Source organism: Trachinotus anak, unplaced genomic scaffold (assembly GCF_046630095.1).
Source record: "Trachinotus anak isolate AG129_WGS33_773 ecotype Australia unplaced genomic scaffold, CSIRO_AGI_Tana_v1 ptg000007l, whole genome shotgun sequence".
Lineage (NCBI taxonomy): Eukaryota > Metazoa > Chordata > Actinopteri > Carangiformes > Carangidae > Trachinotus > Trachinotus anak.
In genome coordinates this window covers 4,885,750-4,911,322 of record NW_027273858.1, presented here as the reverse complement: position 1 = coordinate 4,911,322, position 25,573 = coordinate 4,885,750, and the positions used below count along the sequence as shown (strand labels likewise).

Genomic DNA, 25,573 nt, shown 5'->3' with positions numbered 1-25,573 from the left:
TAACTGCTGTTTAGGAGGTTTTTCCAAGCTGAACTTTTCTTGTTGGAAGTTCGTAACTGTTAAGTGGGAAAAACGAGTACAGCAGTGGGGAGGACACAGACATGCTTCAGGTGGATTTCAGGGAGGTGTCGCTCATGAGAGCAGGAGTAGCAGGACAGTTGGCTCACACAGATCCAAAACAAGCTTGATTGTTTTTGTAGACGTAGAAATAAATAAGTTGTTACACCTCAACAGGAAGCCACAACCAGTTTCATCTGCAGGACAGAGTAATATTACCTTGTGTTAGGTACATAACACTGTCATATCATCACATTTTAAAAGTGATGTGATGAACATGGAGAAACATTAGGACCTTTTTCAGGTTGTGCCTCTGGACACCTGGATGTAAATCAAATATTCACAGTACTTTTAGCTCTGTTTTGGTCTCCACTAACTCCTGAGGGATGTACCTGGCTCTTTTGCTGCTAAATGCTACACTAGGTTGATAAGAGTGGTGTAAGTGAACCAAAGCTATAAATAAATTAGCTAAAAGAACCGCGAGTGACACCTTCATATTGCTAAATATTGATCAGTTCAGCTCTAGGTTTTTATTCAACTGTACACAAATCCTGCTCACCTTTTGCTAACATCTCTCTGCACTCTACTGTTCCTCATGAAACACCACAATAACAACAGATGTGTGGTAAATCAAGTCAACTGAAAGGGCTTGACAGCGGTGATACTTTGTGAGATTTGTATGCTGTTCAGAATTCCCAAACAGCATGCTTGTTTTCATCTAATTGGCTTTTTTTTTGGGAGGAGGAGACAGTAAAAACGTGAGATGTGTTGCTTGTGGATGTGTTTCCAAGGTGATAAACTTTTCACTCTGAAGGTGACGAGAGGTTGGGAAACTGTTACATTGGCTCACAACTGCTTTGTGTAAGCTCATCTCCACATTTAGACTCACACCGAGGAATTTATACTAGACGGAAATAAGAAATATTTGAAAAATAACTACTTTGCCAGAGTGTGCTCTGGTTGAACAGCTTCAATCCTGCATAAAAATAAAAATATATTGCATGTAATTTACATTTATAGACGTACAATGTAAAGTGAGGTGAACCAGCTGAATGCCCTCATCTGTGTCTGCTTAATGTAGCGTGAGTGCTTCTTGAGAGCTGATCCCCCACTCGAGACAAAAGCTGCAATTTCAGCCTCGGCTCCTACAAACAAACTTACAAGCTGTGTGAATACAGATCCAAAGAAGTGCTGCACTCTTGAGAGCTGTACTGCTCTCCATGCTTGCTGTGAGACAACGTCAGAGTTTGCATCTTGTAATGCGTTCTGCTCCATTCGTGTTTACATACCGAGGACACGGCCGCCTGCCTGCCTCAGCTTCATGGTAATGAGCCGCCATTGTCCCAGTTCTCTTAATATCACATTAGAATTTCATCTCAAGGGGGGAGTCACTGCGAGTGTGAGAACTTTGTATGTTTAATGAATAAGACTGGGGATAAGAGTGTCTTAATGGTTGCATTAATGCTCTTTTTTTTTGTCCCCCGTCCCTCTGTACATATTGTGCATAATATCAAACATGACCTGATTCCTCCCCCATTTCCATAACGCCCCTCTGGATCTTGGTGGTATTTTGTGCTGCATTTGAAAGCAGAGGGCATTGCAGTGAGGTCTGTGAATCATTGCTGCGGAGAATGAGGGATACAAAGTGGAGACGTCCTTCAAAGATGCTTTTAACACAGACTTCATAAGCAGGCTGCTTTAGAAGGTGTTTAGAAGTAATTTAAATACATTATAGCTGTTGTCCACAGGTAAAATTTGTTGATTTCCATCCAAAAAACATTTTTTATGCTTGGCAAGCCCAGTCTGAATATCGTTTTTTCTCAGTTAGAGGATAGGATAGCTACTACATGGCCATATAACATATATGGACAGGATTTTGGAACCTGGCTGCAGGGATTTGCCTCCATTTAGCCACAGGCGTGTTAGTGAGTCGGCCACTGATGTTGGGTGATAAGGTCTGGTTCACAGTCTGCGTTCCACTTCATCCAAAAGGTGTTGAATGGCGCTGAGATCAGGACTCTGTGTGCGTCAGTCAACTTCCTCCGCACCAAAGCTTTTACCACAAAGGGTTTACCTCAAAGTGTTGTCTAAAATATTGTCAACACATCCTGCACTTTTGGCCTTGAATAGAGTCCTGTAACACTGTCATGCTAGCAAGCAATGACAAAGACTGGACATGCTGTTAGCAGTGTAGCTGGATTCCTACTGTGTGTACTGTGACCGCCTGAACCTGTGCTTTTTAAGTTTAATCCATTATTAACTTTAATCTGGAGCTCACTGTGCCTTGGATCCATCCATCCGACACCAAACACCGACACCAGCCACCGATAGCCCGCCATGATTTATTTATCTTTAATTCACTGTGTTTCATTCAAATTCATGAAACTATAGACCGCAATAGACATAACTCATCCCTGCATCGAGGCCAAAGTTTAGTCTGGGATAGCGAGGTTGATCCACTTCTCTGTATTCGATAGTGCCACGATCCATTATTTACCAAAGATCAAGTTTTAAAGCAGGGCTGTGGTGCAGGTTTAATGAGCCAGGAGAAACAAAGATTTCTCTAAGAAGTTTTTGGTTCTTAGTGATTCCAGGTTGCATGTTTCCTCAGATGTAGCATGGCACTCCTTTCAATATGTTCTATCTTTTCCAGCCATGAAACTACAACTGTAAAATCATCATGTGTAATTGCATTCATATACGACTAAACTGTCTAGACTGTCACATCAGAGACCAGATCCACAGTCCGGTCTGTGTCAGGGTCAAGCAATAAAAGCACTTTGGCTAAGGTTAGGGAAAGGTTATGGTTAGGGTTGATTGGTTAAGTGTATATAAACACATTGTGTCTGAAGTTACTGTGAACTTTTTGTTTATTAAACCAGACCGTGATCTTTCCCTAACTTTGACCAAGCGCTGTGAGAGTTTAAACATAACCATAAAAAAAATTTAATAATGATGTTGTCACCACAAGTGCATAATGTACATATGTAATGTAATGTAATAATGTAAGAGCAACAGTCCTTTATTCTGTTGAAGTCGTAAACTGGTCGCAATTATATTTATTTTACAACATATTTGCTGTTGCAAATTATACTATATATAACTACTGTACACTTCGTACATTGCTATTTGGCATATTTCTTAGTTTATACCTTTCAAATGTGGTAGTTGTTTGCAGAGGGATTTAAATGTCAGTGATGAAGAAGCTGTACTCTTCCTGGATCATCAGCCGTCAATCTAAACTCTGCCCAGCACTTAAAACTCATGCATTGGCTGCTCATCCAACCCCCTGAAATCTGGCAGCAATGACTATATACCTGATGAGCTCTCCTCTGTAATGAAAAGGGAAAAAAAAAAAAAAAAAAACCCAAAAAACTACTTTGTCTTACCATTCATTAGAATTGGCTCACAATATGACAGAACGTTTTGCTTCCACCTCACTTTTATAGGACCAATTCCATATTTATTTACAGTGTGTTCTGCTCTCTGTCTTGTTTGTTGCTCAAATGTCTGCCTGTGCACTTATTTTTTCACAAAAAACATTTTTCATCATGCTCTCTGCTCAGTGTTGGTGTTTATATTTGCTCTTGCCTTTGTTTATGTGCAACGCTGAATCCTTTTCCTTTCACTCACTTATTTTCTGACATTTGTTCCTCCACTTTTGTAATCTGCAGTTTTCTGTCACATCAGTTTGATAAATAATTCATCACCTAAGAACAAAAAAACTAAAAAAAAAATAAACTAAGTCAAATGATATGTTAGGAGGAAATTGTCGATTAGTAATGACAGAAATTGCCTTAACAAGCTCAATGGGAGAGATGTTCACATGGATGTTGCATAAAGCTGTTTATTCATGCTTCATACCTAAATAGCAAACCATGTGCACGAGTATATCCTGCTAGGGAAATGAAGTATTTTAATTGCCAAAATCATGCAGTATCTAATACCCTTGCAGCTGTTTTCCAGGACCAGACTTTATGACTCACTATATAAATATTTTATCTGCACCATAAATATAGCTCCAGTCTGTGATGTTAGCTTTGGTCAAGTGCTTATTTTGGATCATCAAGAGAGCTACAGAGACTGAATTGGTTTTGGCTCATCTATCTTTTTCACTTTTCACCTCTCGGTTTCTGTTACTTTTCTGCAGCTGTGTGAGGCTTCTGATACAACCCATTTTCATTGGCAACGTAGAAAGGAAACACTAATAGCAACGAGCAACAATGTGAAACAGATCATTTAAAAAAAAAAAAAAAAAAAAAAAAAATATATATATATATATATATATATATATATATATATATATATATATATATATATATATATATATATATATATTAATATGTGCTCTCAGCACATGATGTTGCTATGTCATTAAATATGTAATTCTGGGCAGCTTCTTACTGTCTGGATATGCTGTATGGACATATTTAGCTGTTTAAGTCATGTTCAATTGCGCAAATCGTAGACGCATTCTAACGTATCTCGTCCTCAGGCTTCAGTCTTGATGAATGATTTGTAAGACTGTGTTCTTGATGATCAAAACTTGCAGAAGTTTAATTATTAATTTATCTTTTTCTTATTTTTTATTTTGACGCTATCTGTTACTTAGTTTCCTCCAGTGTGCGTTTGTCTTTTAAGGGTTCCTTTGCTGCTGTTGTTACTGTACATTCCTCTACTTGAACCTGAGACATTCACTAATTACCTGGGTTTCTCATAATGAATGTCCTAATGTTTTATTTACCTGACGAGACTTTAATCAGCTCCTTGATTTCCTCTGAGGTTCCACATTTACCTTGAAACATAGTCTGTGTATATCCTCTTATCTGACACTGCCCACTGTGCTCGCCAGCCGGCTGCCGACAGGAGAGCTGGAGGTGGCAGACAGTGTTGGGGGGGGGGGGGGGGGGTGTTTGTCTTTGTTTGTGCACGTCTGTAGACGGAAGCATTTTTGGATGGTGCCTTTGTGCTATACTCATTTATACATGTGTGTCTTTGTGTGTGCGAGTGTTAATGTGTATGACAGGTGCCAACTCCTATGTCAGGGGTGAGGTCGCACCCTCCATCCTCAGCTTAGGTGTCTGCAGAGGTTTGTATCAACTCAGCAAGTGACAGGGTGAACACCTTTTACCCCTCCACACACACACCCACACCAACAGGCGCACACACCCAGCCCCCCAGATATCATTAGCCTTTACACTAACAGCAGGCCCCAAGACAACTTGGGAAAATGAGGAGGGTCATGAGCAATTCTTCAGCACGTGTTTTTAGCGATGCATGCAAATGTAAGCGTTGTGCATTTGCTGCTGGGATCTCAGTAATGTCACCGAGGTCTAAATGCCAACAGAGATCACGCCCAGTGGCGAAGAAGTTAACAGAGTGATGCATTTAGGTGACGTGTTCAGCTGCTTAGGAATGAAAGTGTCGCCACTTTAATTAATCAGCATTCGTAACATCTGTGGATGCAGTCACACATTTAGTGTGTTTTTGGGTCTGAGCCTCTCTGTAGCAGAAAAGTTTTATTTTGCTTCACTTTTACAAATCTTACGAACAACATAAGTGATGCAAACTCAGAAGCACTTTAATTGAACAAAGTTTTGTCAATGCTCAAGGTTTATAGGATGTAGGATTTTGATAACTCTAAAAAAAAGAAGAAATCTTGTGTCTTTGCTTTAAAAACTCACACTCAGTGAACTAAGGTCTTTGGTATCAAGGGCCACAAAAAATGCAATCATTAAAAGAAAATCCAAGATGCTTTTAGTCAGTGGGCTTCTCTGTGACCCCCATTGGGCCTTTACACCAGTTCAAAAAACATGAAGAAATTTGAATACTAGTTCAGATTGTTGCTTGCCTTTCCAAGTATGAGGAGCTGCTGGCTGAGAGATAGTTAAATCCACATCAATAAAACTGTGAAGCCTCACCACAGTTCACTTGGAAGAGAACAGTACATCATAATGTGTTTTTTTGCAGTTATATGACTTGAATCACATTATTCACTTCTGCTCCAACAACACTTAGGATGCTTGATGTGAGCCCATGCTTAAAATCAACATCTCAGTGTCTGGTTCTCTCATATCTGACCCTGTTTCTCTTCTAATGTCCCAAAAAGGTGCTACAATAATACCCAGGTATTTTTCTTTACTCATCTGTTGTGATCTACTCTTACACACATCCCAGTTGTAACACCTTCTCGCTTTTCTTAATATAAACTCAGCGGTAGCTTCACCAAGCGGCGACGTGCAAAAGCCAAACAAAACACTGAATTTGGCCATAACCTTCAAAGTGTGACACAGAAATCATGCTCCCTGCAAGGTATGACATATGATTTACACTAAAAGTCATCATTTACATTATAAACAGTCAGAGAGAGAGAGAAGAGTCTTTTTGAATAAGTTCCCGTCAGAGTCCATATGTGCATCTGGCTGCTGCATCATTCGTGACCTAATATGAGCATAAGGTGCTGGCAGTGCAAACTGTTGGTTCAAATATCTTGATTTAGCTTTTATACACACGCTGATACCCAGTGACTGAGCTGCCACGCTGCCATCAATAAGCCACATGACGGCAACACTGCAGGCAGAGCTGCTCTCCAGCAATACAGTTTGCAGCATTTGGCTGCTGCTTCATTCCTGACTTAGGAATAATATCTACACATTGTACACACAGGTTTTATACAGTGAAGGGACAGTGATATTCATGTGTTTTATTGACATCAGAACCTGCCTATAAAGCCACTAGTGAAAAGATGATTCTCACGTGCCTTAAATAACATCCTGCTCTCCCAGATCATGAGATGTTTGTATTGTACTGTGTGTATTTGCAGGCACTGAATCCATGTTTTACAGCCTATAACGTGCTGTTTTAACCTTCTCAAAGTTTGAAGAGGATGGTTTACATTCCAAACTAATTTCATTCTCAGGTCAAAACTTCCAAAACATAATGTTATACACAATAATTTCTTCACAGTTTGGTCCAGTGAACCAAAACTCTGTAAACTGAGAGGCAACCAGAAATCTCAGGTTTAAAAAGGAAGCAAGCATCAAAGCAGTATGACTTATATTTGTCATTTGACTTGATTTTATTTGATTTTATTGGCTCTATTTTCAAGTAAGTAGAGCCAGTCATGATTGTGGAAGTTGTGCCATTTTGCAAACTTTTTCTTGTTATCCTTGCTTTGCATGCAGTACTGATTGTCACGAAGTCAACAAACAAAAGACTGTAACATCATGTGAACAGCTTAGTTTTATACTGCAGGAAACCAAACTTGATGGAGGGATGTGCCAGAGAAGAACCCATACAATTCTGTTGCCAATTTGGTTAAAGGGGCAGATCCAGGATTTTTTTTTTTTCCTTCTTTCATTTCCTGAATATTGCGAGATAGGGCATTTTTTTTTACCTTGGTGGATGTATGTGCTCTACTGTGTACTATTTTAGTTTTAGTTGATTGAATAAAGCAGAAAAATAACCAGAAAAAATTAAAATGGAGCATTTGGGAACAGATGTCGTGGCATTCTGGTGTTGTCTATCTCCCTGTCCATCTCTGCTCATCTCCTTTCCAACTTTCAAACGTCACATTTACACAACAGCTTGTTGTCTTGTTGCTTGCAGAGATTACATCTCAAACGAAGCCATCACTTTTTAATCTGTCATCACTTAAAAAGCCGTGGCTAACTCCCACAGTTCTTAAGAATCACTGGAAATGAAACTTTGTGGTTCCTGAAATGAGGACTATACATCAGTGTGTGTCTGTGTTCCAGCATCAGTTTAAGATTTTTATTACAGGAAATTGAATGATCCTAGTTTGATAAATCTGTTTGAAGACAGGCTGATCACCAGCATGTGTCACTACTCACGTATGCAGGTGTATTCAACTTTAAATTTAATTTGGATTTGTCCATTGATATGATTTGACTTGATTGTGTGTCTGTGTGTGCATGTGTGAAACAAAAGGAGTGATTTGATTTTAAAATATTTGTATTGGGTAGAAAAGGTGCGTAATATCCATTCTACAAATAATAACAGGTGGCTAAAATGGTTTTCAGTCTGCTCTCCCGCTGCAAGATTTTTTTCAAATTCCTTTTCACTGTCACTGTTCGACCCAACAGTATTTATTTACACTGTCTTTCTCTCACACATTCCTTCCCAGTGAGCCAGGCCTTGGGCTGCCAGCGGAGGACGTGAAGTCAAGCCAGGGAGCCAAGGCCACTGTCAGCTCTCAGTGTTTAGAATAACCCAGTAAAACCTCCTGGGAACCCGGGCTGGGATCGGACCAACGTTGGCAAGGAGAATGAGTGAGAGGTAAGACGGTAGATGAAGGAGGTTTTTTTTTTTTTTTTTTTTTTCAAAGAAGTTAAAGGAGTAACTGGACCTAGGTTCAATGTGTGAAGAGAGAAATAAGAGAAATGAACCATGACAATCAGAGATCTATAGGGGTTTGATATCCACTCAACTTTGGATATCGTGCTCTTTCACACGCTTCTTTGTTTCATTTCAGTCTGTAGTTCATTTTCTTGGTTTCACTATTGAGCTGATTTGTTTCACTGTTGCAGTAACTTCTAACTTATTAATCTTTATATTCTTGAAACCTCCTTTATTGCTTTTTTCATCAGTGCTTTTACTTCATAAAATTAGAGGTTTGTTATATTTGAATATAAATCCAGTCAGAATCCTGTGGCATTTTTACATTATGTTGCATTAATCCACCGTCCATCAGGTCGCAGTTATTCCTTTATTTGTCTTCATGTGCTCACACACTCATATACCCCATTTCTCTGACTTGAGGATAGATGCACAGTGTATTTTGTTATTATTCTTCATCTACTCATCACTGTGTTGACTATAGAACAATATAAATAAATAAATACAATATCACAATATTTCCACAAAGCTACAAGTGCATGACTGGACCATATAGAGAGTTCAGTATCGTATTTTTGAATATTCTTTTCACACGTGCAACCAAACCTTTAGCCTTTCAAATATGTAGAAAATGCCATCAATAGTTTTCCATTGTCACAGGAGTATAACTGAGTGGAAACAAAATTTTAAAAAAGATCTAAGTGCATAGGCAACTACAATATACAGCCTCTCACTCATTTGACTGTGGCAATAAAATCACACATTATCTTAGATCTCTCTCTCTCTTCTTCATTACTCTCAGGCTTGCTCGCCCCTCCTCAGTGCCCCTGTGACAGTGTGTGCCTTTGACACGTGTGGAGGAAGGACACACTATCAGTTTTTCTAATTACTTATTGGTCATGATCAATTAGCAACATTTTAAGGCACTTCGGTAACCTTGTATAAATACACTGGTGGAGTTCAGCAGCCATCATGGTTGACAATTAAATTGGTCTGTCACTGCTGGGCCCTTCATTAATCTCAACTTGTCATTCTTGTTTATGCTGGTTATAATGGCTATGTGGGTGTGTGAGAGGAGTTTGCTCGTGTGTGTGCGTGTGTAGAGAAGTCAAATGAGATCTGTGACGTGGGTGAGGTTGGAAGTTGTGTGTACATATGTGTCATATGCACATATGTGTTTATTTGCATGAATCCATACGTGTACATGTGCAGGAAGTGTATATTTTCTGTGTGCGTGCGTGGACGTGTGGTATGTGGAAATCTTTTTAATCGCAACTGTCATGTTGAAGCCAGTTGGCACCCTGAAGCAATTACCTCATGTGTCCTTGAGTATTTTTTTAAATTGCTCGGCGATGTTTAGAGCCTCTCCAAATGACTTTCATAATCGCGCAGTAACGCGGCCATTTACGCCATGTGAGAAAATTCCCACTCACTTAAATCCGCCTTTACATCGATTGAATGAGACAGAAAAGCTTTTGTATGTTGCATTTAGTTTCACAATCTTCTTGCCGTTTCCCCTCAGATTTTCTTGAGTGTATAATTACCTCAGTTTATAAAGCATCAACTTGGAGCATAACTATTTAAATTAGTTACACTGTTGGTAATTTTATTGGCATTTTGGTTAACGGAGCACTAATGCGATCTCTTATTAAGTGATGTAAGCACTGGGAAATAAGACGCACACAAATGCGCACACACACACACACACACACACACACACACACACACACACACACACACACACACACACACACACACACACACACACACACACACACACTGGTGGGAAACAATAGTTAGAACCACATACACACACAAACACACTCTTTTGCTGCTGACCTTTCACCCTGTTCACTATCTTCTGACCCTCCTGGGGCGACCTCCGTCTTGGCGACAGGGCAGTTTGGCATTGGTCACATATCTCCGACCCCCACCCCACCCCACCTCTCTGTCATTGTTTTCTGAGTGAGTGTAGCTGACTGGAGACGAACAAAGGAGCGTGTGGGCGCTTGCGGACACAGGCTCGCCCTGGTTTGTATTTACATATGAATGTCAGCACCTATTTTGTAACTTGTCTCCTATATGCAGCTTTCAACAGTGATATGATGAGTGTGTAGATTTATAAATGTGTGCAGCGACGTGTGTGCGTGTGTGAGCGGGTGATGAGAGTTGGTGAGTGAACTTTTTGGCCTCATTAATTTACAAGGAAGCGCTTCAGTGTGTTTTTGAGCCAATGATCCTCTGATGAATGTGTTTTTGTGAAAATTTGGATTCAGTAAATACAAATCACTGATAATTAAAAGGCCCATTTTTTACTCATTAACTTGATCTTCTTTCTGTCTCGTCAACCCACTGATGCTTTTGAAGGACGATAAATGTGGCTACTGCAGTAAACAAAGTGATAAGTTTATGACCTCTTTGTTACAAACTGCACAGAAACAGCCTGATTTCTGCTGTAATATGTTTGTATAATCAATTGCATTTAATAACTGATGAAGAGCTGTTTTAAAATGAGTTTTGGAGGTGTTACCTCATATTAACCAGACCAGTTAGTTAATTAAGTTAAATATAACAATGCAAACATATGTATATACCATAAAATAACTTAGCATGATCAAACAATATTCCACATATGATAAAATTCCATTAACACGTAATAAATAAGTAGCAATATTAGTTAAAGCAATAGCAAATGCAAACAGAAACAAATATATATAAAAATGATTAAGAATAAAATAAAGAAAAAAGAAAGTAATAGTTTGCTCCATAAAACCAATAAAAAAACCGGAATTGTTGAATTTAGTTATGAAAAAAATAAACATAATTAAATAGGTGGCATTAACAACACAGTTATTAATTTTTAGTCCTTTGTTCTTAATTGCTGCCAAGATCAGAGCGGTAAATGGTAATGAATTGAGGAGGAGGGAGGAGGGTCATGCTAATGTGGACAGACTCATCACAGTCACCGTGGCTGACTGGCATGTGGACCCAGAGGACAGAGACACTCCTCGCTAATTATGAATCCCTCATATTAAGTGTTGTGTCTGTGTGTGAGTGTATGTAAATGTGTATCTAGTGTGTGTGTGTGTGTGTGTGTGTGTGTGTGTGTGTGTGTGTGTGAGAGAGAGAGACTGCAGAGGGGTAAGCAGTGAGCGTTCATCCTCACTGAAATATTATCTATAATATTTATCTGATGTTCATTTGTCTCTTTAGCAGTGGTGTTTGCTTTGTTTGTAGTTTTTCTCATTCATAACTGCATTGTGTAACTTTTAATTATACCCAGGGCACTTTTTTACCATTAGTCTTGCATGTTTAAATCCCACTTCCTTTTGGCAGACTGTAGGAGAACATGTTACATTATCCAGTCCTAAGTTCTGTCTGTTCTGTGTGTCTGATGGCAAACAGGACGTTCAAGTCAGGTCCTCGTGTAGATTCTGTAAACCTCTCTGTTGCATCTTGTGAGCTCCCGGTCTATTACCATGGCTCTCCCCAGCTCTAATCCTAATTATTTTACTATATAACTCAAAACATTTGACTGATAAAAGTTGTTGCGGTTACAGACCACGATCTGGGAGGAAACGCCAGATCTTTTATTTTGTCAACCTGCAGAATCTCAGAGACTTGGAGCAAAAGCCAACACTCGCTGTTGATGTTTTACATAGATGCAATTAAACTCCACTGTGGAGTCTGGAAATATTTCAACATGACATGAAAGATTTTACGAGTTATCCAAGGGAACATAGGAAAGCCCCTCCAATAAACATTACAGCCACATAGCCAAGAGCTTAATTGTGTGACTGAGATTATTTTACCAATGACACTGCAAAACAGTCTCCACAAAAACATCCACCAAACCAAAATGGATGTTTGCATTCTTTCACACTATATGCATTTATGACATGCATAAACAAAAGTCGTCATGCTTTCTATATGTGTGCGCTGTCATTCCCCCATCACAACTGCAGACAGACCCTCGTCAGGGTCACTGGCTGGTAATTGGGTGGAGGCGGCTGTGATTAAAATTCATATTTTACACCCCCCATCACATCTGCATAGCCACGGGACAGGCCTGCAGCTCTCAGTGTCTGGGACCGGGCTGGTGGTGTTTCTGTGTTTGTGAACGATGGGATGCATGAACACTAGTCACACATCAGTGAATGTATGAACACACAAAAACGCTCATGCATATACACAACCACTAACAACACACACACGCCGTCACCCTGTGCCTCCCTTCTCTCCCCTTGTTCCAGCTGAGTAAGACCAGGCCCACGTCATTTCACCTCAGGGTGCCTGCCGGGGTCAGAGGTCATGTGTAATGGCCCAGTGCATCTCCCAGCACAGTAAGCCTACTCCAAGAGCTGACACACTCCGCTACTCCCTTCCCCACCTCCCAGCCCTTTTATCAAAGCCTATACAAAGACAAGGAGCGTGTGTGTGTGTGTGTGTGTGTGTGTGTGTGTGTGTGTGTGTGTGTGTGAGAGAGAGTGTAAGTCAGTCAAAGATCACATTCAGAGTTTCAAGTTGCTGTGCCACAAGGTGAGATAGAGCTATGACCAGCTCAGTGCCCACTACTGACTCTTCACTGTGATTATAAACCACGGCCAACATTCAGCTCGTCTGTTTCATTTATTTAAAGTTACACTCAACCCAACTTGTAGCACTTCTAATAAAATCTGTCACTCTTAAACAACACAGTTTATAGCCCTGACTTCTGAATAAAAATCTGGTTTTGTGGTTATTCATATGCAAGTCCTAATCAGTCATGGTTTTAAGAAATTGTCCTCTTTTTTTTTTTTTTTTTTTTTTTTTTCATTTTGTTAACAAAGACTTGTTTAGTCATGTTCCATCGCATTCACAAGTGTCATATCTAAATATGAAACAGCAGTAATGTAGTTCAGCCTCTTTTTTCTTAACAAACTGGGATTGTTTAGGAAAAAAATGTCTGGTCAACTTCATGTCCCATAAAGTGTGTTTACATGCACTCTAATAATGTGATTGTAACCAGAGTAAGGTAAACACCTAAACTGAGTGACTTTCTGACTTGAGTGCATGATTGGAATAAGCATTACTTCACTTTCAGAGCTAGGTCACTTGTCAAATGAAGTTGAATCATAAAACTGCATATAAACAGTGGAGTCATTCAACTTGGCAGAGCCCTACACAGTGAAAGTTGTGTTTGAGGAAAAAAAAAAAAAAAAAAGAGTGACCTTTTTTTTTTTTTTTTTTTTTTTGAGTTTCTTCACTTTATCTCTTCCATTTAAACCACCATCGACAATAGATCAGTCGCAGTGACGTTGGGCTGCTTCACAAGCTCATCATGAGATCAGACATGTGAAAGTTTTATCTGCACATGATGGTAAACTTGGCCTAGCCCTAGTTTGACCTGCATCTGGGCTTAGTCCAGTTGTCACATTTGCATTTCATGCACATTAAGCTTTTTAGGAATTTGACATTAATGTTTATGAGACTGACAATGAGTGAACAGACAGGGGGTTGGTGTCATGTTTAAAGCAGGGTACCAGCACTGGCCTGCAGTACATGTTTCTTCAGCAGTGACAGGACAAATTCCAAGTGATAGCAGTAAAGCTCATGCAGTATAGTTTGTGTTATTTGCATTTGCTTAGTAATTTATTACTGCGTGTCTTTTATGTGAATGTGTGTGTTATTACACTGCGGTTGATGGCGACAGTTAAAGAGCAGGGAAACTGTCGCTGTTGAGATGGAGAGGGGACGAATAATGACCCGTAAGATTATGAATTATGGTTTGGTACAACATTGGTTTAGCTTCCTCTTAAGTTTTACACAAGGTCATGTCAGTATTATCTTAAACAGATGACAACCCCAGAGATGGACCACTGCAGCTGAGATGCTGGAGAAATTAGAAGCTAAATTTAATGTGATCATCTATGTGTTTTTGTCTAGTATATATTCAAATAGATTATTTGCCGTTGTATCTCAAACATTGCTGGTAGATCAGACATTCTTTAAAAAAGGAAAATAAAAATAAAAAGAATATATATAATATAGTAAAACTTCAGTAGTGCCATGTATTAAGTGCATGACTGCACTAGAGAAATTGTATTTCTACATTTATCTAATAGAAAAAAAAAATATGGAGATTAATTATGAATTTAATGAGGGCATATCACTTGATTCCAGATAATGCAGCCAAAACAACACTGTCCACTACCGTCTCCTTTACACTTAGTCAGGTCTCTCTCAGACGTGATGACATTGTGTATCTCCCTCTCTGTCTAATTCTCACCTCCCCTAACTGCTTCCTCTCTTCACCTGTGCTCAGTTCATAAGTGGCAGCCTTGCTAATTGCATCAGTAGTATGGAAACTCATGAATGTAGCTGACACTTGTAACAGCGGATCAGTACGTGAGACCCACACTGAAGCAGGAGGGGTGTTTTGTGGGGAAAAAAACACCCCAATTATAATTTATAGGACAATGAAAATCACTGTTTCTCATTCAGGATTCCATGAAAAGAGTCAAAATGATTTGGGATTCTTTGCCAAACTACACCTTCTTCAGTTCACTGTGTCTTTGTAATACATTAAATGATTTTCACAACATTTAGTTTAGTCGATATGGGGTTTTTAGGCTCTTTGTTGTTTTGTCATCTGTTGTTTTGCTGTGAATGACAAAGGCATATATTGGATTGGAAATAAAGCGATGTATACTATTAATGTTTACTTTTGGCTTTTAGAGAGCAAGTAAAACTTGGATGAATAATTTTATAAAGTCCAGGCGGAAATCAGATTTTAAAAACCGTATAAGTAGTAATTTCATTTAATGCAGAAGCCTCCGATGAGCAGCAGCTTACTGACAGTGTCTCTACATTTGTTGTTTACTGTCTGTTACTAGAAGCACATTGAGCTATTCTCACCACAAGAGAACCTTTACTAAACACATTTACTGTGAACTGGTTTTAACAATGGGTATCAGCGTCAGCTGAGATGGGCTCCAGCCACCAGTGACTCCAAACATAAGCGAGTACAGATGAAGAATGGATGGAGCACACAACTCCTGAGTCTATGGGGACATAAAATCAACCAATATAGAGTTCTTACTGCTTAATTGAAAACAAAATAATAATAGTAGCTGTAATGGCTTTTATAGCAGGAGTGGTGGAGTAGTGGTTATGGTTTCATTTTTCATTATTTTTGGTTTTACTGAATTTTTGGTTTTACTGAAGGTTTGTGTTTTTTACTGAGGTTTAACATCACATTCTTCTACACAGGCATTTTCCCTTACAGCTCAAAGGGAAACAGTTGAAAATGGCTAAAATTAGCTCAGACCGTCATTAACCAACAACCTTAACACAAAGGCTGTATATTGGTCGTTTGTTACACACTCAAAACCACTAAATCTATTCAGTTTTGTTACATTTAACACACTTGGAGTTTTTAGTTTGTGAAGTATGTTTTTCATATACTCTATTTTGGAGGCATGTACTGTACTGTTTATTAGAGGAGACCAGAGTTGTACAGTGGTCACTTCTTTGAAACTCGATCTCAAACAAAAGCTATATTGATCGATTCTTGGGTTCTTTTAAAGAACATCAAAATCTTTCTTTCATTAAAAACTCAAGTATAGCCTCATGTCATGTTGTGATTTTTCTGGCGTCATTATGGTGACACATTTCGAGGGTACCGCATTTCCCAAAAACCCCCCTGGTTGGTTCAGTAATGGGAGTCAGCGCAGAGACAGGCAGACAAACAGTCTGTGTAGGCCTCACATGCTTAAGACCGGGGATTAGTGTGTGTGCGTGTGTGTGTGAGGTAGCTAGCTAGCTAAGTGACGCAGTGATGTCATATTCCCTGTGTTTTCACATGGGAACCTGATAGCTCTGAACAATCCAAGGCGAGCAATTTTTGGCTCAAGTGCACTTGACATAACAGAGAGATAATTGTAGACTTTGTGTCCATGGACCCTCCAGAGATCCAGAGGATCAAACCCTCTAGGATTTCGGACACTTTGATGACGCGTTAATGCCTGGAAAAACATTTACCGCCTCAGAGATCACAGATGGAATGATGTAAATGTAATGCAGTTCAAGTTAACTGCCCCCTGATATCAGGAGATGATGTAAAGTTTAGTTGGCTAGTTCGCTTTTCGGGAGAAAGTTTTCTCTTAACTGTTGCCAGAGCGTTGAGTATAAAATACATTCATATTGTATTCCACTTTCACACCTTTGATCCACAGCGTCACCATTATATATGACATAATGAACGATATTATTTTGTGTAATTAAGTAATGGGAACTCCAGTGTATAGTGACTAATTCTGGTGAGGTCAGTAGAACTCAGTCATTATCATTAAAAGCTGGACGAATGGACTCATCGGCTGATTTTCTGGACAGGAGTTGACATTAATGTGACCATAATAGCAGATTATATTGACCATGCTTTAGCCATGAAGATTTATTTAACTTTTTACATATATTGGTGAAATTTGTTAGAGCACACGTTATTTTTCAGCAATTGCACATGTTCACACCAGGCAGTTGGCCAGTACTGCACATTTGTGCCCTCCTGAAAACACGCAAAGCTACATTGTGACTGTATGTAGCTTGAAAGACGCTAAACCTTGTCTCTGTAACAGTGTGAAAAAAAATAGTAATATATATTAACATGAATTAAGAAATGAGAATAACTCCACAAGAATAATGATGATTTTGAACCAGTGTGTCCTCATTGTATTGGTTGATATTTTCAATCAGTGATCCTCGCTGGATGTACAATAGAAATTACCAAGGAATATATATAAATGAAAAAGGTTTTCTTTCCAAAAACAATAAATACAAGTGTGGTGTGCAGTTGCCTTTTAGAGTTCCTGTCTCAGCATAACATACATCTATTTCTAACCAATTTAATAATTTTTAATTTTTTTTTTTAGAAGTATAAATTGAAAATCAAAATCAGATAGCAGCATTTTTATTTCTAACATTTCTTCATAAGAGAACACTGAAGCACATTTCCCCTTTTTTTTCTACCTGTGTGAACGAAGGTCAGCAAAGAACTTAAGAAACAATGGTTTTGCACAATGTGTGTATAACTTGCCCTTTGTTACTCTGAAAACTGTCAAAGTCCACCTGAGTCTATTCAATAAATCTTTATTGATGATGATCATGACAAAGCATTCTTAGCCTCTTTCTGTTCTACATTTTGCACTTGAATGCCGGAGGAAAAAAAGTGGCAGCTTCTCTCTTGTCTTTTACAAGAAGGATAAAAGAGTTTTTAAAGATGCCAGTCGCCTTGAAGCGAAGCAGAAATACCTCCTGGATTGTAAAACATCTTTTGAGATGTGTAAGAATGAGAGATGCGTCATTTTAAAGCTATGTTTAAAACTTAACAGTTATCTTTATATTGCTTGACACCTGGTGTTAATGACAAGCTTCGACAATTTACTTTTACTTTAGGACTTTCCAAATACATGATCGTCAGTATTCAACCTCCGGGTGTATTTGTTGTCTTCAGCGGAAATGTCCTGTCAATTTATTTGATCTATGTTTTCAATCACAGCTCGTCTGAATAGATATAATGCCTGAGATCATACCGATACATTCTGAAATGCCAAAGACAGTTAGACAGATTTAACTGATCTTGGTGACAGCAAAAGCAACTTGATTCCAAAGTACTGATAGCACAAAGACAGAAAGACTTTACAAACATTGCCAGGGCATAAATCAATATGTATTTCAAATAATAACTTAGCCAAAGAAGTGATGAAAATCAGCACAACTGCGGTCCAGCTGTAGAGCCGTCTCCCTGCATTACCAAAAACTCTATAAACAGATTCATCGCAGAATTCAGCTCTTTTCCTCCATCACACTGACATGTTTATGGGCTGTGGCGGGCTTATTAGTCCTGTTGGACTGTGTTCTGATCATACAGCTTATAATGAAGATGTATCCTTGAGTTATTTTAATTTATTGCTTGGAGCCTTGACAAGTTAGAAACCAGAAGTAGCACTATTAATATGAACAGAAGGCATAATATCAACAGAAGCAGCATTAATAATATAAGAAGTAGTGATGGCAGGTGTAATGGTGGTGGAGCTCATAGCATTGGTTGTAGTAGTGGTATTAGAATATTTATAGAAGCAGTAATGGTGTTTCTTATAGTAATTGTGGTAATACTATCGTAAGATGTCAGTATGTCAGTATATCAGTTTTATCTTAAAGCTTTGGTAACATTTAAAAGTCCATTATAAGCTTTAGGTTTAATGTGTTTGACAGTATGGTCTGCTTACTGGCTTTTTGGGGGCTTTCACTCGTATTTTATGGCCTTCATCATTCCATTTTAAAATGTCCATGGTGTTGAAAGTTCTGACAAAGCAAATGAGTAAAACTTGATTTCAGATTACACTGTTTTCATTTGAATAATAAATTTAATTGATTTTAATTAACTGAGATTGAATTAATAATGTGTTTGTTTTCATTGTTTTTGTTACATTTATAGCAATATTTGTAGTAATAATTGTAACTTCTTTTTTTACATTATACCAGGCCAACAGTGGTCATTAAAAATGTGTGTTACAGTTGTAGTAATAGTGCACAGTAGGTTACAGTGGTAGTAACACTGTTTCTTATAGTGCTATAGTTGTAGTGCGTTTGTGTGTTACAATAGTAGTATTGTTAGTTGTTATTTTTATTACCATCTCACTGTAAGCCGAATATGTGCTATTCTTATTTATACCAGCAGACGTGTCATGTCTGTCTCATGTTATCAGTGCTTGTAGGAGTTCAGGCTGTTCACTCTGATTTATAGCTCTGGGGTCTAACTGTGTATATTTACAGTCTCATGACCTGAGAATGACACCCGCTGTGCTGAACAAGGAGGGGGGAGAGGGGCAGAGAGGGTCACGGACTGAAGCAGACACACACAGACACACATTAAATGTTTCGTCTTGTACATTCACACAGAGGAATCCACATTTTCTTTGATAACAAAGATGCTTCTGCCCCTTTTTTGCGTGTCTGAATGATCTGACTCTTCCTCTCACTTCACAAGAAAAAAAGTTTCCAAGTCACTTGTTAAAGCAGCTGTAATGTATGTAACTTTAGGTGATCACGATGATTATCCACTGCGATTAAGCTGAACCTCATATTGATGATTGGACAAAAAGTCTTCAGGGAAATGTAGACTACGACCGACTGAAGTACATTAGATCAAGGCATCCTGGGAAAAGTTGCTACTAAAACAATAACACTTCAACACATCAAACATGACTCCTGGAAAATCAGTGCACATCTCAGACTGAGTGAAGTGGTGGATAAGAAAATGGCTGAGCATTAAATAAGGTGACAGCTGCTTGTTTACAGATCCCAGCATCCCGGGGTGATGTGCTGGTGGATTGACACCTCAGCTTCAGGTTGTCACAGGCCTGTTTCCAGAGAAGCAAATGGTGCCTGGCAGAAAGTACAGTTCACATGGGTTCGATTAAACCACTGGTGATAGTTTGTACCTTTGCAGTGTTGTGCTAAAAAGGTCGAGGGGCAGTGTGTGTGTGTGATTTACACGTCTGTGTGAAACTCGACCGAGATAAATAGCACGGCCTCATTTGTGGTCTGTTTCTATCATTTCTCACCCTGCTCTCCCTTTTTTCTCTGTTTCTGACTTCACTGCCACAGCTTCAGCTCTCTGTCATCAGTGTCTTCTTCTCTCCTCTTGCCTTCAACTCCTCTCTTTTTCTCATTACCTCTCCTCTGCCTCTACAACTGAGTTTTATTTTCTCCTTTTCTCCTAAACTTCTTACTTTAAATGAATAGTTGATAGTTTTTGGAAATATCAGCCAAATATCTTACCAAGAGTGATGTCAGAAGATCATTATCAATCTCATGTCTGTGTGTGAATCAATAAGCTGGAGTCAGGATGTCGTTAGCCTGGCTCTGTCCCTCTACAGCTCACTTACTGACATGTTGCACCTTCTTTGTTTGATCACAAAACTAACAGAAATGAAAAAACAGATATTTTAGGTTTTAGCGTGAGTTAAGTGCTGGAACGTTCTTTGTGAACAACAGCAGACAGGATCCTGCAGTCTTATCCTCACAGTTACCAGGTCTGCTGCTGACACCAACACCAGAAGCTGTGATCACGGATGATTTTTGGTGCAGACCGAGATTCTCAGAATTACTAATCTCAGATTGGATTTTTACTCTTCTGTTAGTTTACAGGTTTAACAAACGAGATCCTGACTCCAGCTCTGTATGTAACTCACACACATGTTCTGAGCTCACTCTTGTGGGTTTGGGGGGGGGGGGGCAAATGAGCCAGTTTTTCCAAATATGTTGAACTATTCCTTTAACTCTCCTCTGTTTGCCCCCCCCTCCCCCTCCCCCTCCCTCTGCCTCCCTCTTTCCCTCTCTGTGTTTGGAGATTCAAGCAATCTGATTGGTCAAGCAGGAATAAATGCTGTGAAGCTCGGCTTGGAGAAGGAGTCGCTGTGTTTTATGAGCCATTAAAGTTTTATTCATCCCTGCACTGAGGCAGCCTTCGGCCACGGGGTCACCATGCTTTAAATAAACTCCCATCATTCCTCTACCCCCTCCTCCCCAATATCTGCCTTGCCACCCCCCACCTCCCCCACCCCAAACCCTTCCACCCACAGACTTAATGGACTGTTTATTGTTTGATGTTCAAGCCCGACTTCATCATTTTTTCCCTCTCTCGCTCGCTCTCCGTTTTTCACCCCTCCACTTGTTCAGTGGTGTAGAGGTTTGAGTGATGTGGTTGGCCCGTATGTTTGTACTATATGTGTCGATACATTTGTGTGTGTGTGTAAGTCCATCTCTGTGCCATTGTATACATGCGGTAAGCCTATAAATTCCTTTGGTGTGTTTTGTTTTTGTCTTCATCAACTCTTCCCTCATAAGGGTAAATACCAAACTTTTAAGTATAAGCCTGGTGATATAGATGTTAGACGTCCATTGTTGTCCAAAAAATGATTAAAAATACATCAGTGAGCCACACCTGCAATGGATGACATCTTCTTTTATTGAACACAGCCACTGAGGTTTACACAGCCCACTGTCCTGCTGCCATAAATACCCACAAAATGTGTATTAATCCACAGCTGAAAATAGTCCCTAAAAATGTCCTACTGTATTCAGCTCATTTGAGTAATACTTGCTAAAAACTGCAGTGTCCCAGCTGTTTATTTAGCCTTTTGTGAAAATAAAACTAAATAATTTGTGACCTCAGATGTACATCTTCAGTAGGAACCAATGGGCTTGGTGCTGACTTGGGTTGGGAAGTTGGAAAGTACTGAGAGATGCACTGAGACCTAAATCAGCACACTGTGAAAATGCAGTAAAATGGAGTCACCTTATTTATTTCAGTGAGACCACCGTGTTGATGCAGTGGGGGTGTCGAAGCAGAAGAAATTGCAGGGTCGTCTGGTGGAAACATTAATCTTGGTTAAGCTTTTTACACAACACAATGCAACGTTATGTGGAAAGGTGCCACTCCTGTAAAATATGTGCAAACACACATTTCTGTTAGATTCCTTTGTAAAGCGAACGTTGTGTTTGCAACTGTGACAACTTTTCACACTGGTAAAATCTGTAGTATTATAAATTGCTGTGCGGTGCTTTGTTGTCTGATAATCCTTCCAACTTGTGGAACTATTAATTAAAGTGGACGTCCTGGTTCATACGTGAAGCGACACACCTAACCAACGCAGCCCACTTTTTGTTTTTTGAACGCAGTCATCTTTTCAGTTTGAACACCCAGTAACACATTGTTGGTTCTGGTCTTTTCAAGGGAATTGTTGACAATACGCTTATCTTTATACTTTAGAGATGCAATAGTTCATCACCCTGGAGCTTGTCAAGCACTTTTTGGGAGAGTCAGAGTGATAGGAGAGAAATTTGGGAGGGGGAAGAGAGAGAGAGAGTTTACAGAGTTCTCTCGCATGTTGTGATACAGCTGACCCTATCCTCAACTTTGACCCCTGACTCCACCAGAGATCTGTCATGAGAGGGAGCTGCTTAACACAAAATGGAGCCTGGTTCAAGAGTCAGAAAGAGAGAGGGAAACATAGACAGAGCGGGAGGGAGAGGGAGAGAGGCGCACAAATGACTCATTTATCTTCTCTCTCTCTCTCAGCTACAGTTTTTTTCTTCCTCTCGTTTGCTTTCTCTTTTGTTTTCACTGCACAGAAACTGTTGCCCTTTCTTCCTATACATCTCCCCTCTTTCTCTCTGCCTCCCCCCACCCCCTCCATCCTCTCACCCTCGCCTGGTTGCTTTTGGACAACAGCATGCCATCAGCAGCGGCCACCACCGCCACCACAGGTACGGATTCATGGCGGCGAGGACCAGCAGGATTCTGGGAGGGAATTTGTGAGACGAGGCTTTAATGAGAGAGAGGCCTCGTCAGCCAGCGAGAAATGTATGCAAATGAGATGCACACACCAAAAGGACCCTGGGTAGGCGAGGCAAGCGCCGGCCGAGCTCCCGCTGAGCTCTGAGGAAGATGAGCGGCTCAGGTCAGAAGAATGGCAACAAAACACCTCCTACTCCTTTTCTTCTTCCCTTTCTTTTCCTTCATCCTGCATCTATGAGTGAAGAGACTATACAAACTGGTTAACACTTAAACTGAGAGACAAGGTTGCAGTGTTACTACACAATGATGGTGTTGATGTGTTTTCATTTTTGGACTGCAGTTGCTGGGTAGATTTTTATTTTTTTTAATTTTTTTTTTCCCCCTTGTTTTTTATCTTTGTAAGAACAATGGCATTTGTGGGATAAAGTAGCTAGAGATTAAACACATCTGTGTCTCACATCAAGACTTTCCACTTTTAATTGTCATAAATTATGACAGGAAAAATAAAAGCAGCAGAGAACTCTAATTGTGCTTATGGGGGTCATTTTTTGTTATTACATACATTTGACATTAATTTCTTTTGACACCTAATTTGGTCATTTAAACTCACAACATGATTATTTGCTCACTGGAGTGTAAGTAAATGACCTGCTTTAATTCTATAATAAAATGCATTCGTCAACAATTACAAAAAAGTTGTGATTGGTAGTATTTACACATTTGATGATTAATGTGGCTTATATTTATTTTAGTTTTCAAATCTCATAATAGCCTATTGTATTGTATATGCTTATACTTTTTAAGTACGTAAAATGCTTCTCATTTTACATTTCTTCATTTCTTAATTTAACAAATGAAACACAATCATTTATTTTCCTTCAAAACTAACGTAAATAAAATAAATGTTAAATCAAGTTATTCTTTTAAAATCAAAATGTCCCCAATTTATATTTACTTTATAATAATGATATTTTATTGAATTTATTTTAGGTGACATAGTTTCGGTTTTTAATTAGTGTTTATGCAAAATTACGCAGGGGATAATAAAATATATATATATTACTCCTGCTGCACGCATTTAAAAAAACTAAAACATCGTTTTCATCTTATTTAACTAAAATGATCTAGTTCATTTGCTGCTACTCTGAAATAATAATTTAACCTGTCAGGATTTTTTTTTTTTTAAACAACCACCCAGCATCAGCCGCCGCCTTCGCCGCAGCTGCTGCTCTCCTCTTCCCTCCTCGCCTGGTTCTTCGCTCGGAGCATCAGGACTCATGCACCGCTGACTGGTCTGAACCGCCGCTGCAAAAAGGAAAAAAAAAAAAGGAAAGAAAGAAAGAAAACGAATAAAGGATGAGGCGAGACGTCGGCACGACAATCCCGGTGGCGCTAAGTAGTGGTTGTTAATGCGCCGCCGTCCCGCCGCATCACACATGGAAACCTCTTGTTTTCACCGTCGCCTTCGGCTGGAATAAACAAGAAGAAACGGCAGGAGAAGGAAAAAAAAATCCATGAGTCTTGGGAAGAAAATGAGAGTGGCACCTGATGATGTCGACTTTGACACGTGTTAATTGCTGCTCAGCTCTCCTCATTAGGGAGCCTCAAATTATTTTAGCGCTCCGGGCCACAACGCCTTGTTTGCTTTGCTGAGGACAGGAGGCAATCTGGCTCAAACTTAAAATGGTGAGAGGTTTGGCCACAATTATTTGGCGTAAAATATTAGAATAAATCAATTCTTAAAATTACTAAGGCACCAAACAAGATTTCAAATATATTGACATTAATAAGATTAATAAAAATGTTGAAAGTGAGAAATAATATTAGTATATTATTACAATGAGACAATGAAATATTGAAACACATTAGTGTTCATTTCACATGAATTGTATCTTAAATCAAATTTGTTTTATTAAAAACAAATTACAAAGACTCTGTTGTCCCCAATTAGGATTTTTGCTCCTCTGACAATAATCACATGAAGATAATAGTTTGATGCGTTTGAGCCTCATCTTTCTCTCTGATATTTAAAGATTTACAGTGAAGTATTGTGAAGTATTGCCTCTATTGCTAAATCAATAACATGCTCAAAATCAATAACATTCCCAGATAAAATGGCTTCATCAATAGTCTGACAGAAGTGCTTCACTGCACGCAGCTGCTTTTAAGCCTCAAACAAATGTGACTTCCACCCAGTCAAATATATTCACACGCTCAAATCCTTTTCCTATGTGATTATATTCATATGTGTGTCCACAGCCTCGACTGCAATCCGTTCCTGCATCCTCACAGCTCCTTGCAACACACACACACACACACTGATTCAGTCCAGTGCTTAGGAGCACCAGCCCTCATCCATTCTGCTAGATTACTTGTTACCTGTTGACATGTATTTATATGGCCTTGCATGGTGAATTATAAAGCCTTTGTTATTGCCCTGGCTTGGGGTCGGCCACTTGTTTATGACACCAGTAATGGCGGTAATTGTTATTGTTGAGATTACCTGTCAAGAAGAGCCGGGTGGCGAGCTTGGAGAAGGCGTCCCTCTCTTGACAAGGGGTGACAGGGGGACAGGGAAGAGGACAAGGGGAGCAGAGAGATTGGGGATTGGGGGGGGTGGGAGGGGAGGCTGGGACACCCTGATGACTTCTCTGCTGATAATCAGCTGCCGCGGCCTGTGGGATAATTCAGCTGTCAATGCCACCTAGCAGGGCCCAGCATCAGCCAGCCGACCCCAGCTGGCGTCATTCATTTGGAGCGAAGATGGGGATGGAGGCGAGAGTAGGGGTGAAGGGATGCAGGAGCAGGAGGAGACAG

The 25,573-nt window shown here is 39.5% G+C and overlaps 1 long non-coding RNA gene across 1 annotated transcript in view; it reads left to right on the top strand.

The window, feature by feature from the left end:
• The window catches only part of LOC139622615 (uncharacterized), a 30,772-nt gene extending 6,828 nt beyond the window's left edge, over window positions 1–23,944 (top strand). The window contains exons 2-3 of the long non-coding RNA XR_011691342.1: window positions 8,204–8,355; window positions 22,591–23,944. This is a non-coding gene — a long non-coding RNA (uncharacterized lncRNA). The remainder of the gene's footprint in view (window positions 1–8,203; window positions 8,356–22,590) is intronic.
• Window positions 23,945–25,573: the final 1,629 nt, after the last annotated feature.